Raw genomic sequence first — 7,006 nt, forward strand, 5'->3', positions numbered from 1 at the left:
TAATTTTAGCACATCGCCAAAGGGATATCTTTATGAACCGGAGTATACCAATGCCGAACTTCAGCAGATGGAGATAGAACGGGAAGAGAGAGAGCGAGAGGACAGAGATGAAGTTGTCCAAGTTGATGCTGGGCCCACAGCTGTAGCAAGAGCCAGGATGAACGACAAATGGTGGTGCACTTGTTCAAATTGTCAAGTTATGCCAACCGAGGTTGAAAGCTATTGCTGCCACGAATGGGAACTCATCATGCCACAGATGCAAAACCTATCGATTGACGAAGAGGCTAGCGCGTCTGTCTGCATTACATCCAATGACGTTTTCCCTGCAATGCTAAATGCTGGTGTCCTGGAGACGTTCTTCTACGTACCTAAAATCAATTGGAAAAAGCGACCCAAACCAGCTGGACTTGACGGTCAGATGTCTGCAGAGTAAGTGTGATCTCTCATGTTGTTTTGTAGTTTTTTATTTCATAATTCGACAACTTCACATTGTCTTGACCAGTTGGCTATAGAACAGCCTATCTGACTGCATTATTATTTTACAGAGTGGACAGTTATAAAATTAATAAATTATTAATAATTTTATTACTGAGTTGACACCAAATGTAACTAACCTACATCAACCATTGAAATACTGTCTTTATAACCAAATGTATCTGCCAATTCATTTCACAATTGATGCTCAGGGTTTGATGGATACTAGAGTTATTGCATAGCCTATAGACAATTGCATTTCATTCATCCCTCCAGTGTTTCTCCAGACAAATCTTTAGCAGTCATTTTGTTGATTCTGTATAAAGCTCTCCATGCTGTCAATTTGAAAAATAACTACAAAGACAAGTACTGTTTGCTAGTTTTCATAAAATATGTACCATCTTGTGTTGTTTGTTTGCTCTTCCAGACAGTACAGGCTTGTTGCCTATCGCATGGTGACAGAATGGGCACTAAAAGGAGAGAAGCTCGGCAAAGGCAACAGACGTGTTCTTCCCTCATGTGTGGTGGACCTCATAAGAACAAAATATCCATCACCAAATGGACAATATCAAGGGTTCAAAGAGTCAGAGGAAGCAGAGCTTTTGTTTTAGATGTGTCAAAGATAAATGTTTTATTGAACAGTGTAATATTTAAATAATACATTTTCACATATGTACATGTTGTATGAAAACAGAAATAAACCCTGTAAATGTTTAATTCCTGTCATCCCTGTTGATTATGTTATTTTCGGAAGCGGGATGCATGTTGTGCCACCAAGTTATCTTTGTTTGGCTTTGGAGTGGGTGCAATGTTGGCCGGCAGGTTGATTGGAGGATGTATCTGGAACGCCTTGTCTCCTAGTGTGACATTTTTGTCAAGCCGCCGTGAAATTACCTGCTGCACCAAGTCTTTCCGGAAGTCTTGTTTTGTTGGCTCATACAGTTTCCTTGCAACCCACTGATTGGATTGCCTTGAATGGAAGACATTGTATTTATCTTTTCCTGTAAATTAGAAGAAATGGATCACTAAAACAGTATTCCCAAATAAAGAAATTGGCCAACAACACGGCCAAAACAGTGTAACGTGTGAAAGACATGATTATCCACTATAATGTTTCCTAGAAATAATGCCCGGTGGTTGGAAAGAGTAAAGTAATTCATTGGTTTTCTCTTGTAAAATCAAAACCTCTAAAGGTCTAACCCAGTGATAGCATGGTATGACAGGGTGGTTTATACTGTATTCCAATATATGATCAGCGTTTTGAAACTGAAACAAAACTAGGGTAGGGGGAAGTGCCGACCATTACACTTGGCCACCTGGAAATTTACTCATAAAACTTATTTTGCTAAAACTATGGAAAGTTACCAGTTCTGATCAGTGGTAATGGCCATGATGTGCTGTATCTGCCATACTCACCCAACTCAGTGCGGTCATGCTGACGGCCAACATTGTGGTTGTGATCCAAGACACTCAGTTGGATCCTGGCCTGCATGGTGGCATATGAGTAGTGCCGTCTTTTCTCTGCATACTTGAGCATAGAGCTATGAAAAACCTCAAGCTCCCCTGACGAACAAAAAGATTTTATAAGACATTTTCTACTTCACATATCCAAGACATGACATTTTATGTCTGCAAAATTAGTTCTAATGCTATGAGGGAAAATATATATATTTGCCTTATTGGAACACTTGCTAATGCACATTTATTTTAGCAAAGGACAGATGCAACATATACGCATTTTCCTTCAAGTGGGGCCCTGATTCCCTGTCAAAAGTCAAATAGCCGCAATACACAGGTATGTAATGTAGGGACACACATGATCAACTAAGGACTACTCATAGGAGTAGTCAAACGTACCCGTGTGTTTGAACAGTGTCAACTGACTGAGGTCTTTCAAGAGGTATTTGTCAAGTACAACAGCCTTGAGAGCGTTGTAGGCGCTACAATCTTTTGCCAGCCATTTTTTTCTCCTTTGCTGCTCCTCAGAAAGGTCTTCATGATAGCACCGGTACTCCTGGCCATCATCTTCCCAGCGGTGGATGCCACACACATGATGCAAGATAGAGGTCCATCGGCGTCTCAATTCCTATTGTTTTTGTTTGTTAAAAAGAGACACCGTTTATAAAAATTACACAAGGCAATGAAAATCCATTCATCCAATGATGAACACCGGCTATTAGATTACTATCACAATTGTTGGCAAGCGGCAGTTGTGATTTAAAAATCTAGAACAGATGTTGAGTGGTGTTACATTATAAAGTGAAATGAGTCTTTTTAGAGTTCAATAATTTACTTCTGAATGCCTATGGGACATCAGGTTGTAGAATAAACTAAACCCCACCTTCTCATCTCCACCACAAGAGCTGCACGACCACCAGAAGTGATTTCCCAGAGACTTGACCCATGGCTGCAAATCCCGGTTTTCTTTTTTCTTTGCTGCTGCACTTGCCTTCTTCTTCACGCCTACATTTACAAAAAAAATAAAAAGGGGGAAAAGACCCTGATGATTAATTTATGAGAAACTGATGGGGAAGTCTACAACAGCTTCCTTTAATTGTAATTCTATATGCACAAGTTACCCAACTGCTTCCTTCAATTTATATATGCAAAACTTCCCCAATAGTGTAGCTAGCGAATAAAACACATATGCTGCAACAACTAATAATACCTTTTGCAACATGCCATGGATCAAACTCATGCCTGAGGTTAGAGTAGGACTCTCTCATGATCTTCCGTATTGAAGGATGTCGGTCAGTGGTAACAACATCAACACTAACTCCAGAGTCCAGCAGACGATCCAGTCCCCTCCGGAAACCAACAGCCTCCATCGCGGGTGAACTTGAAGCCTCTGATACCTTTGTCGAAAATAGAGGCAGAAGAGAAATATATGTGCAGAAAAGGCACACAAAATCATAAAACGATGACACTAAAAAAGGCGAAATTACTTACTCCATATTAAAATATAATTTATTTTACCTGGATTAGATCAGACATGATGATCTTTTTTGTTGAGTCATCCATAAAGCTGTAGGTAGTGTACTTAGCACTGTAGCCTGGAGAATCAGATCTGGAATATTAAAAAAGGGAAGTGCCTTGTAAGATGCTTGAAAATGATGTAATTGTAATAACAGAAGTGCACAATCTCAATCATACAATACCAAAAACATAATGTACCTTGCATCGCCTCCAATGTCTGTGTGTCCACCTGCACATGCAGTGTCCTGAAGCTCTGACAAAATTGACTCTTGCATGTCAGTGTACGCCTGATGAACCACAGGTATCAGGTAAGTAGTTTGGAGTGAATAGTATGACGTCTTCTTTGGCAGTTGTAAATTGATGAGATCAGCCCACTCTTGAATTTCTGTCTGTGTGGTTCCGGTAAAAATAATGGCTGCTGAAGATACCAGGTTATTCTCTGGCATTCCACGGATCTCAGGACAAGATCGCCACACTCCCTTATGTTGATTCAGGCATGTCCATTCCACCTTGATCATGGATCCATTACTCACTGTGGTCTTCTCATCAATGGCTACACCGCAAGTGTGACAAGTTGTAAAAAGTTCCATAAGGGCTGACTCGTTCACAATCCACTTTCTCTCTGACCAGTTGCCTTGCTGGTCTGCTGTCACACTCACATCTGAGGAAGATGTAGAGCCACTCAGTGGAAGAAATGTGCTGTCATCTGCTGCTTCTATGGAACTCAAACTTATATCCAGTGTCTCAGATGCAACCGCAGAGCTTGGGCACATTGACTTTGAATGAAGAAAAACAGAGAAGTCAAATTGAAGTGTTTGTGTTGATTTATTGAATGTTGGTCACAAACATAGCTGTTATGTATAGTATAGAGTTTATTTTAAATAATGTGTTTTTTTAAATAATCTTTGTGGATGCATACTTTGTCAGGATTATGACAAAATGTGTCAAAAGATGGAAATGTGTGCTTACCTGCGGCACTTTCCAAGTGGGGGGTAGGGCTGTATAAGTGCCAGAGGTTGATGGCCTTGTTCCTCGAATTGCTTCAGCAGGGCTTGTGAGAATCAAGGTCAAGTTTTTTTTTTCTCGGAACACTTCTGAGGTGTTGACTGTGGGAGTCCAGAAAACACTTCATATTCGGGGTCACCACTGCTAGCCTCTGTCGCTGCTGTTTCAGCCGTAGTGGGTGCAGTCATGTATACCTTGGTAAACACAAGATAAAATCAAATGTTATTGATTTAAACAAAAAACCTCAATTGTGTGTGTGTTTAATCAAACAGTTTTCTCAGCAAATTGTACCTAAATCCCTATATACTGTTTTTATATTAGACCTCTTTTCACGTGATTTCCACTGGAGTATAAACATCAGATTGTTTACCATACAGTTTAGACATGGGATCTCCAACTCCAGTCGTCGTGAGCTACTGTCTTGCTGGTTTTAGATGTTTCTCTGATGCAAGACACCTGACTCAAATCAACGGGTAATTAGCAGGCTTGTTCAGAATGTCTCATTTGAGAAAGGTGTCCTGTCATAGGGAAACATCTAAGTCAAGAGCTGCAGGAATGTAGCTCACGATGACCGGAGTTGGAGATACCTGGTTTAGACCTACCTGTATGTGACTTCAAGCACACTTATAAACACGATGATACCGGCACACGTTCCACATAGTTACAGACAATAACAGCAATAGCGAAGCATCATATTTTGTTGTGTTATATAGGTTCAATTCAATTCATTAGTAAAGACATTTGCCGATTTTCTCGCCACATAGACAGTCGATTGTTGTCGATGCTATCATTGCCCCGGTTAGCATATTCTCATTGTAGCCTAAAAACTGGCGTTAGCTTCAATATAAACCTGTCGTATGCGACATAAAGTTAGTAAATAGAGCTTACCCGTGGTACTGGTACAGCAGAACTCTTTAAAATCCGTTTTTTTCTTGTTCCTCCTTGGTTGGGGATGTAATCGTCTTCGCTAAAGTGAGCACTGCATACACGAAAATCCTTCATACTAGATATTTTAGCTCCAGCAGAGTAGCCGATGGCAACCAGCCAAAGCTGTCTCAGAGCTATATCATAAACAGGAAAACGATGAAATGTGAACGGTGATCCCGCCACATTCTTGTGGTCACAACCTGGAAATTTACAAGTTCGCACCATTGTTATTTTTTTACTTTTTACGTTGTTGTCATGCGAGTGTGTGGAACAGCTGATCCGAACGTGCGCACTGTTGACATTGACAGCAGCGCGGATTGATGGAAATGGAAAGAAAATAGTGCCGATTAAAACTAAGGTATGATTTTTGCCCGGAGTGTTTTTTGTGATGTAAATTATGCAAGCTTTGAAACGCATATAATTTTTTCACGTAAAAACGCACAGTTTTGTGGCCCCGGAAACTAACCGTTACTACTTTTTTGAAAAACTTCCAGCGGCCAGAACTCTGACCAGGGAGGTGACAACGGAGTGGGTCAGTGTGTATACACTATAGTGCTGGTAAGGATTGCATACAACTTCATGTCTTAAATGGGCGAACTATCCCTTTAATGCTGCTTTGTATACAGCCGTTACTAGGGAAACCGTAATATTTCAGCGCTCCTTAAGCGCCCCCTTGTGACAGAGAGTTGATGTGAAAGAAGTTAATGTGCCATCTAAAAATATAAACAATTAAGACAGTAATATTTATGTTTTGAATAAATATAATAAATTATATTCTTAATTTATCCCTTTTAAATGGTTTAAAGGCTGAAATGCCATTGTATAAGATATTTTGTTTTTGTGTGAACCTGTATCTGAATTATAAATCATGTCATTTTATGGCTTAAAATGCTACTGTACATTGTCCAACCCCACTCATACTGTGTTCATTTTACTTGTACTCAAAATAAAGAAATTGCCTTAAATTGATATTTAAAAATTCTGCAGATAAACTAAATAGTGAAATAAAATTCCTTCCTTGATATTTGTATATATTTGTGTATTGAAAACATTTTTGATTGACGTTTAGACTCCTATCTGATTTTCTATGTTTAAAAAGAAAATTGTCTTTTTTTTTATTTGGGCTAATTAAATTACTTTTCGGGCTACCAAAATCTGAAGAGTACCTGCCCTAATGGCTACCAGAGATTTTGAAATTTTGCGAGCCCTGTGCTTCAAGTATATAGATGTTTAGGAGGTTACTGCAGCTTGTAGCGTGATGAGGTAGGCCTACATTAAAGAATTAGCAATTTTCAGTGTTGACTTACTAACAGCTGTGTACATACACTGTAATACATAGGTCATGTAATATCATTGTTCACTGGAATATACACTGTCTGCATAATTATTAGGCACGTTGATATTGTGGTCATATTTTTTTTCCAAGCACATTTGACCAATTCCAAACCACGTAAATCTTAATAACTACTATTCGTTATTTATGAGTGATATATAATTGTCCATGAAGGCTGTAAGTGGAAAAACTCCTTATATTCAGGTGTGCAGAATTATTAGGCACATTTTCTTTTACAGATAAAATGAGCCAAAAAAGAGATTTACCTCAGACTGAAAAGTCAAAAACTAT

This window comes from Garra rufa, chromosome 13, assembly GCF_049309525.1.
Source record: "Garra rufa chromosome 13, GarRuf1.0, whole genome shotgun sequence".
Classification (NCBI taxonomy): Eukaryota; Metazoa; Chordata; class Actinopteri; order Cypriniformes; family Cyprinidae; genus Garra; species Garra rufa.